Below are 13,916 nucleotides of genomic sequence, written 5' to 3'. Positions count from 1 at the left end.
GGAAAGAGCAGTTCTGGAAGAGATTCTGACCATTTGGGGAGAGCAGGGGGAAGTGCAGGGGACATTCAATGAGATGGTGTACATAAAACACTTAACATAATGCCTAGCATGTAACGAGAGCTCTGCAAACGTGTCGCTATTATTATTTTAGTTATTCACACTTTCATTATTGTGATGTTTTAAAAAGGGGGGGAAGGTGCTGAGATATGTTTTCCTAAGCTCAAGCAAACACAGCATGTGAAAGGCAAATGCCTTCCAGTTTTCCTTCTGGCTTTCTCCATTGCCCCCTCACCCACTACCCTGATCACTGATGTATTCAAATTCATGCAATGAAAAGCATGCTATAAAAACGTGTGGCAGTGTGAATGGCGAATAACTCCGGCTCTCACCCTTTCACACTCCAATCTAGACGTAAGTGTGAGATAGCATTGTCTTTCAATAATATGCCTCAAGCACTTTTTTACCACTCACATTTCACAGTGATTAAGGACCCCTCCTGTCTGGCAAGGATTCATCCAGTAACATTCTACCTACCTTGGCACACCAAGCTTTGGGTTTGTGGGTTTTTTTTTTTTTTTCCTTTCTTCTAATTTTAGCTATTAAATGTGTTACTCCTCCTAGGTAACAGAATGCCTGAAGCCAATTAATATGCATACATCTGCAGTTGGTTTTGAGAGACATTAATGGTAAGAACTGCAGTGGTGGCAGGTATTTTCAATGCCCCTTAAATTCAATTTTAAACTTATGCCTCACCCTGTGTGCTGAGATAAAGGATAATCTTTAAACTTTGCACCTCTCTCCACTAACAAACAGGCACTTCTAGTGGTTTCACTACCTACACCAGCAAAATAACCCACCATTGTTGCCTGACAAACATAAAATTATACATATATATACACACATACATATATATATATTTATCATGTATTTATTTGAGAGCAATATATATCATTTTTATATATAGTTTATTTATTTATTTACTTGAAAGAGAGAGGACCCCAACAGGGTCCTGTCATACCACATCCTCCACCCTCTCCCAGTCTTCCAGTCAGCCAGGATCATGGCTTCACCTATGAGTGTGCCCGCATGTTCAGGTCGACTGAGGTTCTGCACCCTGGACCTCCCATATGGCTCCATTATGACACAGCAGAGACTACTACCTACACCCTACTAAATTTTAAGTAGGACTGTCTTTTGCAAACCCAGCATCAATACAAACTAAATTTTAGAATTAATAAAAGCAATAAAAGATGAAAGGATTGAACATTAGACTCGACAGGGTTATGGATGCGATAGCAATGTCTTGATTCTTAGAAGATTATTCTTATACTTTTCTAATTTTATTAGGTTATGTATTGATGAAGTAATCTAACAACCCTGTAGTGATACAGTGTGTGTCTAAGTTCTGCTCTCAATATTTTCTAATAAATATAAAATATACCATTTCTATTTGAATTGTCTCCCACTTATAAGTTCTGGCTATTTTCCAATACCTCCCTAACGAAACAAATGGATATAAAATTATTTCATCTAGTAGAAATTTCATATGGATAGTGATCTTTTCTGGTTTAGTAAAAATGTCAAGTCATGTCCATGTCTACACTAGAGATTTGTTATTGTAAAAACCAAAGCATGTTAGTGACTATCAAAAACTATTACAAAACTATCCCTACAATCCCTTGTATATACTTTTATTGTAACAATTAATGCAATTAATGCATCAAGTTTTTTTGTTTGTTTGTTTTTGTTTTTGTTTTGGACTTGTCCCCACCTAAGTTGGTTACGAGTCATTCAAGGACAAGGGTTTATTTCCTTTTTTTAATGCTCCTAGTGCCTCATGAAAGTGAGCAAGTAGCATATGTTCAGTAAATGTTTAAAGAGTGAATGAGTAAATACATAGCCAAAAATAAATTTATGTTGGTAACATGTTGACTTTGAAAAAGACTCCCAAGTACCATGATACTTGGCACTCCTTACAGATGACGAAGTCAATAGATACTATGTTTTTTTAAGATTTTTTGTGTGTGATCATCTAAAAATGGGAATTGAGATGAAACAGGCAAAGCGGGTTTCGGCAGATAGTTTTTATCCCCTTGGAAACACGTAACTAAGCCCATTCTGATTTTTCTGGTTCAGTAATAAAAGAGTTTGGACTCGAAGCATATTATTATTCAAAGGACAGTTTCATGCTGGCCAAACGAATCCACCAGAATAATGTTCTAATTTATTAAACTTTCTGTCTAACTAGAATGAAATAGTTGGTTTAATAGTAGTGAGAACTCTCTTTGTCTTCAAAAGAATAATCCAAAAAGTGTAAAGGACCGGCACTAGGATCTTACCCCCAACGCTTCTACAGGGTATTGAATGAGAGAGACCAGTAAGAAGTCAGTTCTGTTTTCACAGATAGGAATTTGGACAATGGGGGGGGGGGAGTGTAGAGGAGGGAAGATTAAACCATGAAGATCTCAGTTCCAATCACAACTACACTGAGGCAGGGACAAGAAGATGGAAGGACTGGGCGATTGACGTTGTATTTATGTTTTCTCTTTCATTTATTCACACTTTCAGTAAGAGAGTTTCTTGAGAATGATCTGGGAAAAGAAGAAAGAGATCTCAAGACAGAAACTGCCTGGAGATTTCTATAGCCTAATCTTAGCAGTAACATGCCATCAGTTCTGCCACATTATATTAATCACATAGGTCAACCCTGGTATTCCCCTCATATCCCTCCCCCCCCCCCTTTTTTTTTTTTTTTTTTTTTTTTCTTTTTGCTTCCATAGGGTGTATGCATTTGGCAAACAGAGGCAGAGACAATGAGAGGGAAAGTGAGAAATCGTCCTCCATCCCGGGTGGAGGTGGGAAGACCTCACCACAATTCCTTCTCTTCTATTTTCCTCCCAGGACCTTGGACACACACATGCATGCGCCCATTGTGAGTTTCAAGTCACCAGGTCTGGGACTCAAACTGTGGCTGGCTATATAGGAGTCCAGCAACGTAACTGCTATGCCATCTGCTGGCCACTCTTCATATTATCTTAATTTTAGGATGCCCTAGGTTTCTTGTTAGGATTCTGATTTATACAGGTTTTGTTTGTTTGTTTTTAAGAATTATTTTTGTTAAACTTTATTTATTTATTTTTAATTTGACCAGAGAGGGACAGAGTGAGAACAAGAGAGAGAGAAAAAAAAATGAGAAAGCAAGCAACCAGGTCCAGAACTTGAATTGCAGTCGGTCATATGGAAGTCCAGCATCCTTAACCACCATGGCACCTGCTGGCTCCCTGACTGATACAGATTTCTAGGATCTTTTTTTGTTTATGAATTCATCTGACTCCCCTTGGACCTAATGCTCATTGCTACTTCACATGCTCTAATTTCTGGGTTTCCCCATGTACCATGATTTATATATGGGTTAATACCTCATATGGCCCAGCCCATAGAATCCACACACGTTGTTACTGGTACATCCAACTAATTCTCCATGGCTATAATTGGGATCCAGAGACCTATCATTGATTCCCCCAGTGTTCAGTTCCACCTTCTGGTACCAACCTTGTTATCTCCTCTTGAAAACCTCACGGGGAATTCTGAGATGCATTATTCAACCTCCTTTAAACTTTACATGTTGTAGACATTCCCTTGTTAGTATTCTTGTCTGCAGACCTTGTTGCAAACCAGAAGAGGCAGGTCTGCCAAAGACCAACTCTCTTTCTCTTTCAGTCTCTCCATGCTGCTAATGTGGAATGCATCACACCAAGTAGCTGATATATGATATTAGTATCTTCATTTTTATCATTTTTCAGTGAGAAGGTTGATCTAAATTATTCAATCATCACATCTTAATAGTCTTATCCAAGGGTCAACAAACTTATTCTACAAAGGATCAGATAGTTTGTATTTTAGGATATGCAGGCCATATGGCCTCTGTCACAACTACTCAACTCTACAGCCACAGACACATAAAAGAATGAGAATGGCTATGTTCCAATTTTTTTTTTAAATAAAAACAGGTGGTGGGTTGAATTTGGCTAATAAGCTATAGTTTGCCAGTCCTAAATCTAATCCTTCATTTTCTGCCCTTCACCTCTGTCATCAGCAATGTGTTGAGTAGAAGAAACTCGAATCTGCATTCTGTCCTGCCTGTAGGAATATAACAAAAACCATGAAATTGGTGTAGGAAATCTTAGTTCATTGTCAATTTAGAGGCTCCTTGTCAGCAAGTGTGCTTTTCACACTACATTAAGAATGCACGTAGAATTCTTTTATTTAAAGTAGTTGGCCATGTTTTCTGCATGGAACAGTGGCAGCAATGCCAACTATACTATTTATAGCCTAAAACAGACATACACAGCCCTACAAGTTCAATGTGAGGAATATTTTAAAAGAAAGTGAAAAGTAAAATAGTGTAGGCATGATATTCCTGTGTGGTAAAATAAGGCAGGTAAATATATTCCAATTATGACTAGCACCTTAGAAAAACTGCCCCTCTAAAGATAAACTCAACCCAATACAAGAAAATACATTCGTACATGGCTCCCAGTACAAAAGCAGCACCTCTATTGAGTTGAAGTCAAACCAATTAAAGTGTAATCTGAGCATTTTTATACATTTAGCTCCATTAAGAAATTTAGCCTATTGGGAACCAGCAGTTAGCGTAATGGCTATGTCGCTGGACTCCCACGTAGTCGACCGCGGTTCGTGTCCCGGACCCGGAGGCTTAAAACTCACGCTGGGCGCGTGTGCGTGCGTGCCCAAGATCCCGAGAGGAGAAGGGAGGAGAAGGGATTGCGGCGTGACCATCCCCCCTGGGAGGTGATTTCTCGCTTTCTGTCTCTATGTCTCTCTCTGTCTGTCTGGCGAGCGCACGCGCCCTACAGTGAAAATCTCTCAAAAAAAAAAAAAAAAAGAAATTTAGCCTATTGGGAACCAGCAGTTAGCGTAATGGCTATGTCGCTGGACTCCCACGTAGTCGACCGCGGTTCGTGTCCCGGACCCGGAGGCTTAAAACTCACGCTGGGCGCGTGTGCGTGCGTGCCCAAGATCCCGAGAGGAGAAGGGAGGAGAAGGGATTGCGGCGTGACCATCCCCCCTGGGAGGTGATTTCTCGCTTTCTGTCTCTATGTCTCTCTCTGTCTGTCTGGCGAGCGCACGCGCCCTACAGTGAAAATCTCTCAAAAAAAAAAAAAAAAAGAAATTTAGCCTATTGGGAACCAGCAGTTAGCGTAATGGCTATGTCGCTGGACTCCCACGTAGTCGACCGCGGTTCGTGTCCCGGACCCGGAGGCTTAAAACTCACGCTGGGCGCGTGTGCGTGCGTGCCCAAGATCCCGAGAGGAGAAGGGAGGAGAAGGGATTGCGGCGTGACCATCCCCCCTGGGAGGTGATTTCTCGCTTTCTGTCTCTATGTCTCTCTCTGTCTGTCTGGCGAGCGCACGCGCCCTACAGTGAAAATCTCTCAAAAAAAAAAAAAAAAAAAGAAATTTAGCCTATTTAAAAATTCCATCCCTCCAAAGTGATCTATAGAGTAAATGCAATCCCTATCAAAATTCCAAATTGTCTTTTCCAGAAATAGAAAAATCCATCCTAAAATCCGTAAGGAGTCTTGGAAGATCCCAAATAACACAACAATTTGGAAAAAGCAAAACAAAATTTGAGGTCTCACACTCCCTGATTTCAAAACTTAGTAGAGAACTAATCAAAACAGTGTGCTATTGGCATGAAGACAGACTATAAACCATTGGAATAGAATAGAGTCCAAAAACAAACCCTCACATATATATCAAAATAATTTTACGATGCCAAGAACATTCAATGGGGGGGGGGCAGTCTTTTTAACAAATGATGCTGAGAACTGGTAACCTTCATGCAGAATATTAGGTCATCAGGAAAGTCATGACATATTTCTCTCTGTTTTTCTGTGTTGTGACTTTCCCTGTGACCCCAAAATAGGCTGGACCCTTACATTAAACCATATGTACAAATTAACTCAAAATGGATCAAAACCTGAACCATAAGAACTGAAACTATTATTATTAGAAGAAAGCACATGAGAAAAGCTTCATGACGTTGGTTTTAGCAATGAATTCTCAGATGCAACATTAAAAGCACAGGCCACAACACCACAACCACCTGTGCATGAAAAGACACTATCAAGAGTGAAAAGGCAACTCGCGGGATGGGAGAACATATTTGCAAAGCACATAAATCATGTATCTGATAAGGTGTTAATGTCCAGAGTATATAAGGAAATCCTACAACTCAACCAAAATAATAATAAATGAAAAATTAAATATGGGGGGACCAGCAGTTGGTGCAATGGCTATGTTGCTGGACTCCCATGTAGTCAACTGTGGCTCAAGTCCCGGACCTGGTGGCTTAAACTCACACTGAGTGTGTATGCATGTGTGCCCAAGATCCCGAGAGGAGAATGGAGGAGAAGGGACTGTGATGTGACTATCACCCTGGGGGGTGATTTTTCACTTTCTGTCTCTTTCTCTCTGTGTCTTTCTGGCAAGTGCACATGCCCTACAGCAAAAACCTCTCCCTCCAAAAAAAAAAAGAAATGGGAAAGGGAATTGAGTATACATTTCTTCAGAGAACATACAAATGGCCCATAAGCATATGAAAAGATGCCCACATTGTCAATTACTAGGAAAATGCAAATAAAAACCACAATGGAATACCACCACGTACCTATTAGGATAGCTATTATCAAAATAAACAGGAAATCACAAATACTAGTGAAGATGTAGGAAAACCAGGACCCTTGTACACTGCTGGTTAAACAAAAGATAGTAAATCACTGCGGTGGTAGTTTAAAAGCATAAACATAGAATTACTACATAATCTAGTAATTTCACTGCTTGGTATATACCTCTAAAAAAATGGAAGTATGGACTTGGGCAGATATTTGTTTATCTTTGTTCACAGCAGCATTAATTCACCATAACCAAGTGTCCATTGACAGATGAGTGGATAAATGAAACATAGCATGTACATACAGTAGAATATTATTCAGCCTTAAGAAGGAAGAAAGATCAGACACCTGCTATACCATAGATGAACCTTCAGGTTAAGTGAAATAAGCCAATTGCAAAAGCCCAAATACTGTATGATTCCACTTACATCAAGGACCTATAGTAATCAGATTCATAGAGACAGAAAGTAGAATAGTGAGTTCCAGGGGCTAAGAGCAGGGAAAAATAAAGAGTTTTGTTTTGTTTTGTTTTGTTTTTGTTTTTGTTTTGTTTTTGTTTTTTTGTTTTTTGGGGGTTTTTTGAGAGGTTTTTGCTATTGGGTGCGTGCGCTCGCCAGACAGACAGAGAGAGGCAGAGAGTCAGAAAGCAAGAAATCACCCCCCAGGGAGGATGGACCCTACGCAATCCCTTCTCCTCCATTCTCCTCTCGGGATCTTGGGCACGCACGCACACACGCCCAACGTGAGTTTTAAGCCACCGGGTCCGGGACTCACCCCATGGTCAACTACGTGGGAGTCCAGCGACATAGCCATTACGCTAACTGCTGGTCCCCCAGAGTTATTTTTTGTGGGTACAGAGTTTCAGTTTGGGAAGATGAAAAACACTCTGGAGATGGGTGATAGTGATAGTTGCACTTTAAAATGGTAAAAATGGTAGATTTCATGTTGTATATATTTTATTGCAATTTCTAAAATTAAAAAAAAAAAAACCTCATTCCTTCCCAGCAAACTTTTCCTTCCGGACATTTCTACTAATAATACCTACGACCTAGTTAAAAGAGGGTATCAGGGTGGCCTTGAATTGAAGTTCAGCTCTGTGAGGAAATGTTCTAACTGCATGCTTATAGACAAGACACTGAGCCTCAGTTTTCTCATATCCAAAATATGGGAAGTAATTTATCTTACCAGATTATGAGAATTAGACGAAAGAACATTTAAAATGTCTGGCAAGTCATGTACACTCAGTAAACAAAAATTACCATGAGCATTATCATTCATCATGCTTCTCTCACCCCAACATCATCTTAAAAACTTGAACTTGGTCTCTTATTATAGCCAGTACCATATTTGATCACCCTAACAGAGCAATTCTTTCTTCAAAACGTTTCATCATTTTTTTCTTCTCAAGACTTACATCTCAGGGGAACCAGCGGTTAGCGTAATGGCTTTGTCGCTGGACTCCCACGTAGTCAACCGCGGTTCACGTCCCGGACCCGGTGGCTTAGAACTTACGCCGGGCGCGTGTGCATGCGTGCCCAAGATCCCGAGAAGAGAATGGAGGAGAAGGGATTGTGGCGTGACCATCCCCCCTGGGGGATGATTTCTCGCTTTCTGTCTCTATGTCTCTCTCTGTCTGTCTAGCGAGCGCACGCGCCCTATAGTGAAAACCTCTCCCAAAAAAAAAAAAAGTAAAAGACTTACATCTCAGGTAAGACCTTTATTACTCAGCATGGGATAATGTAATTATTTAGTAAAAGACTTTGTGGTACCTATGGGGGTTTTTTTCTACTTTTCACTAGGATTAGACTCTGATGGTCATTCATTCACTCTGCTTTTAACAAATTTAACAAATATGTATTAAGTGTTTGATGCCAATATAATCAGAGAGCCTGAGGTTAGATACTCCAAATAGTTATCATGCCTAATTCTCTGACACTGTATACTTATTTTTAATTAACAAATACATTGGCTATAATAACGAAATGTAAGACATAAAGGAAAAACCTTGAGAACAAAGCTAAAAATAATCTTGTGGTGTTGCTGGAAAAAAATTTTTATACAGTTGATGAAATAACACACTGCAGTCATTTGAAAATTTTATTTTAACCATCTAACTCTTTTTTTATTTTGAGCGGTTTTTGCTATAGGGCACATGCACTCGCCAGAAAGACAGAGAGAGACAGAGAGACAAAAAGTAAGAAATCAACCCCCAGAGGGGCTGGCCATACTGCAATCCCTTCTCCTCTATTCTCCTCTTGGGATCTTGGGCACACGCACGCACGCGCCTGGCATGAGTTTAAGCCACCAGGTCTGGGACTCGAACCGTGGTTGGCTACATGGGAGTCCAGTGACACAGCCAGTATGCAAACTGCCGGTCCCACCATCTAACTTTGATACAGGTATGAATCATAATTTAAAGTCATTTGACTGCAACTATTTAATAGCATATCGTCTGGTTCTTGGATAATCTCATGACCTGATAACTAAGAAAGGATGTATCAGTCAAGTAAAGTGCCTAAGCTTTGGCTAGATAAATTCTCAGGAAACTATATACCGAACTGTACAAATCGTTCATCAATGATAATTAACATCATCAGCATCATCATCGGAAAGTAATCTTTATCAGAATTAGTCACTTTTAGTCTACATAGTTTGATAAGCCAAAGATCCAGGGAAGTTGGCTATTTGAAGTTTTGACCAACCTGTTGACCAGTAATGGTTTTCATATTCCTCTAAGAAATTACCATTCTTACGTACTAATCCAAGTGGTTTTGGATAGGAATGAAAAATACCTCCCAACACCCTGGCAAAGAACCCTGATCTAGTTAACCAGTCTCCCATTGCTCTTACCACTGTGGTGTCTCAGAAATGGCAAATGATCCAAACCAGGAAAACTAGATTAAAATCCAGAGCATTTGCTTATAGAAATCAAAGTATCTCTTTTTACTATAATATCAAGCAGTTAAAATACTCTAAGCCTAGGAATGTCAGAAGAGAAGTCTTAACATAATTTGAATTCCTGATCCTACTATGCCTTGAAGTAAAACTGGACTTTTCAGCTACTTGAGCAGTTAATTCATTTTTTTTGCTTACAGCATTTTGAATTTTCTTTCCCTGGCCCCATTGAAAATCTCTTTATGGATACATTAATTTTGCCATCTCTTTAAGAATAATAATGGAAAGCAAAAGGAAAGCAACCAATGGATGAGAACTGTGTTTAAAGAATCTCTATGGCCACACTGTGACCATTTGCTAGCCCTGAATATTTCAAGCAGTCTGACTTCCATGAGCATATATCTTGTGTGTCCTCTTCCCCTTTTCTGAATTGCCAGATTCTAAGGCTGGCACTCCTCAAGGCTGACACCCACCGTTAGACAGATGGAACTGAGGGGGGCAAGTCAGAGGCCAGGCAGACCCTGCCAACTCATTTGGCCATGGGCCCAGCACTACTCTACAACCACCACTGCTATCAATATCCAGCTTAGGCTGGCCTCAGTTCTCTTTATTGACAGCTTCTCTAGGCACCTGAAGATGACAGTGGTGTTGAAACTCCTTGCTTGTCCCAGACTTGATGAGCCCATGTGTCAATCACAGCTTTGTATGGTCGGTAAGACAGGCTGAAACTGTCGCTCATCCCATAGGTCTCTGAACCACGGGGGTTGTCAGGGAGAGTGCCCAGAACAGCTGCCACCCTTCAATTGCCAGGCTGAGGTGACTGGCTTGGTGAGTGTACTCTCCTTCCCCACAGCTCCCAGTGTGGTTTGGGTCATGAGGATCAACCTCACAGAGAAATAAGAACTCTATAGTCCATCCTCCTCACTAAGTTCATCTTTTCTTTTGTATCCAGAAGTGACCTAAAATGTAATCCGGCCATGTCACTCACTGGCTTAACTCTACAATGGCTTTTCCCAGATTCATGCTTCTTCATGATCTTGACCAGGACTATGTATCAGTTGTTTTAGGTTTGTTCTCTGTTGCTTAATACCTGATATCACAGACCGGGTAATTTATAAATAATAGGGGTTAATTTAGCTCCCAGTTTTGGAGGTCCAAGATCAAGGAATCATATCTGGTGAGGACATGTTGCTTATGGAGACTCTGCAGAGTCTTATGTTTGTTGAATAAATAAATTTAAGGCAAATGAAGAACCATGTCTTCCTACTAGCATTAGGACATAAAATGTGACAGTAAATGCCAAATTTTTAGGGGCATCTCTTCAGGAAAAATGCTGTTGTCTTCTGCTCCTCACCCATGGGAGTGCCTGTTTAAAGTGAACATGGATTTTGCTGACCTGAACACAGAGGAGTAGGATTTTCACCAGTTCTTTCCTCCACTTTCTTTTAGGTCTAATAGGAAAAAATCTCTTGGTTCCATAGTATCCCATTCCCACTTCTGCTGAACTAAACCCTTTTCTCTCTGTGGGCCCACCACAAAGAGTAGCATATCATGGATGCACACAGAGTGCCAGGGAACAGCCCTCCTGGCACATCAATGGTACTAGAGTCCCACACTGTCCATGGCTCTGGCAGGGATATTCAATGGCCACTGTGCCACCTCATGCTTGTGGTAATGAGTGTCGGCAGTATCAAGAGCAGTGGGACTTGTGTGACAGTGCAGTGTTGGCTAGGTATATTGGTCCTGTCACAGAGATCAGCATCTGTGCCAGTAATGGTGGACATCAGCAGCAGCTGCAATGTCAAAGCTCCCTCTTCCAAATCAAAGGTTTTCCCTTACCAGGGACAGAATGAATGAACAGAAAATGGTTGTTCCTGTGCGATATAAGAGAGGGTCCTTACACCAATGCTTATGCCCCCATTTCATATACCATAATACACTAGAAGAAGCCAGAAAACATGTTTTATTTTTCTTCTGTTAATGACACCATTTCCTCTAAACTAATACGGCCTAAGATAACATTACAAACTATAGGCACTGCATTGAAATAGAGCCCCAAACCTTAAATTCAGACCTTAGTTGGGTCATTGATTGATGACTGATTTATAAAGCAGGGGCTTACTGTTCCTCTTGTCACAGCCTTCTAGCTGGGACTACAGGCACATGCCACCAATGCTCAACTTTTTCTCAGGGAGACTCTCGTTCTATTGCCCAAGCCATCCTTGAGCTTATGATCATCCTGCCTTAGTCTCCTTGAAGCATTGTGATTACAGGTGCAATCCACCATCCCTGGTCTTTTGTTTGGACCAGGGATTGAACCTGAGCCTTCCATGTGATCCCAGCCTGTGCAGTACAGCATCTTAGCAGCATGCACCACCATGGCTAAGCCCATTGTACTCTATTTTTCACATTGATGTTGGATAAATCCCTCTCAGCCTCAGGGCCATTATCTTTAAAATAGGCATAATAAAGACCCACCTCATTGGATTAATATGTGAATTAAATCACAAAGCATATATCAAAACACTGTACAAATCTGAGATGTGGTCAGCAGCCACTCTTCATGGCTTTTCACATAGAAGGTGCTAAATAAATATGAGTTGAATAGAAATACAAGGGAGCAATCCCTAAACACAGAACTGGAATGTTGCCATTTGGAAAAATTGATATATCCTCACTCCTTCATATCATTCTCTTCAGTTTGGGAAAAGAATTGGCTTTCATCAGATGGCTTATAGCTGGGTGAAAAAAATATACAGAACCTAAGTTTTCATCTCCATGTAAAAGATGTTCATTAAGCTTCTAAAACTGGAATCACACTTCCTGTGTATCCTTAGAGATGTTCACGGTCCCACAAAGTTCTGACCTGCAGTTTTGTTTTGTGTGTGTGTGTGTGTGTGTGTGTTTTGGGGGGTCGGGGTTGCAGGGATGGTAAAGACCCTGTACAGGGTGGTTAGCTGTATTTTCTCTTGAATACTTAGTAGCATAGGGTTTTGCTAATTGTGGGTGAAGGAAGTATTCAACATTGACACCAAGGACAAAAAAAAAAAAAAAAAAAAAAAGCCACACATGGCTTCACCACCCACTGTGAAGGGAAAAGGGCAGTCTTGGCTAATTAGTTCTCAACAGATGCCTTAATAGCAGTGACTGGAATGATAGTAGTCATGATTCAAACAGAGCAGAAACTGGTAAATTCAAAAGGCCTATTAGATGAGCAAAGAGAACCATTGAGAAGTTCACGGTATAGATGCAAACCAGACTGATGAGTAGATGGGTCCAAGATGGACCAGAGAATATACGCCCCTCCAAAGGACGGTGCTGACAGTTATCATTCAGGAAAGGGGAACAGTATTATCAGTTCTCTGATTTTCAAGCAAAGCTAGAAATCAGGTTTCACATTTTTTTTTTAATTGAATACAATGTTTTTCAAAAGGGAAACAAAACTGGTGTTGGTCAAGAAAACCTCTCTCTGAGCAGGATTTAATCTTATAGTCAGCCAGTGTGCATCTTCTGACACAGAGCTTCTCTGTTACTTTTCATAGATTTCTTACTTTGATGAGCCATAGGGCACACAAGGTCACATTTTAGGCCTGTGAATGATGAGATTATGCTGTTGTCACCAAGAAACTATGAGATGCATTACAGCCCAAAAGAAAAGAGCACTGATGATATAAGGCATAATTTCATATGAAGCAGGAGCAATAAGGTGAGGGAGTAGGCCAAGGCTTTCCTACACAGGTCAAAGACTGTAGAAACAAGTGCACCAAACATATACACATTCATAAGACTAGATCTCATGGATGACACCACATAGGTAGAAACACATACTGCAAACTCAACAGGAGAGAGGGCTGTAGATGAGTAGAAAGAGCACTGTGCTAGGAATCACAGACCCTTGCTAACTGCAAAGAGCCTCACTTGATTTCCTTCTCTGGAAAGTAGCACTCTGAGTAAGATAGTTTAGAGGCTTCAATGGATGTTATGTTTGGTATCCAGTATAGTGTCTAGCATATGGTATATTCCATTATTATTATTATTATTACTACTATTATTGCTATTATCAAGCATCATGCAAACATAGGTTTTCCCTTTAGCACACATTTGGTAACACCTAACAACTCACAATGTGTTGCATCTTCACAAATATCACCTGTGTTGGGTTAGTTTCATGTTTTTGCACATGGGAATAAAGGAAAAGGTGAGAAACCAGCAGATGGTGTAATGGTTACACTGCTGTACTCCCACGTAGTTGACTGTGGTTCAAGTCCCAGACCCAGCAGCTTAAAACTCACACTGGGTGTGTGTGCGTGCATGCCCAAAATCC

This window comes from Tupaia chinensis, unplaced genomic scaffold (assembly GCF_000334495.1).
Source record: "Tupaia chinensis unplaced genomic scaffold, TupChi_1.0 Scaffold000153_1, whole genome shotgun sequence".
Classification (NCBI taxonomy): Eukaryota; Metazoa; Chordata; class Mammalia; order Scandentia; family Tupaiidae; genus Tupaia; species Tupaia belangeri.
This window is presented reverse-complemented; position numbering follows the sequence as displayed.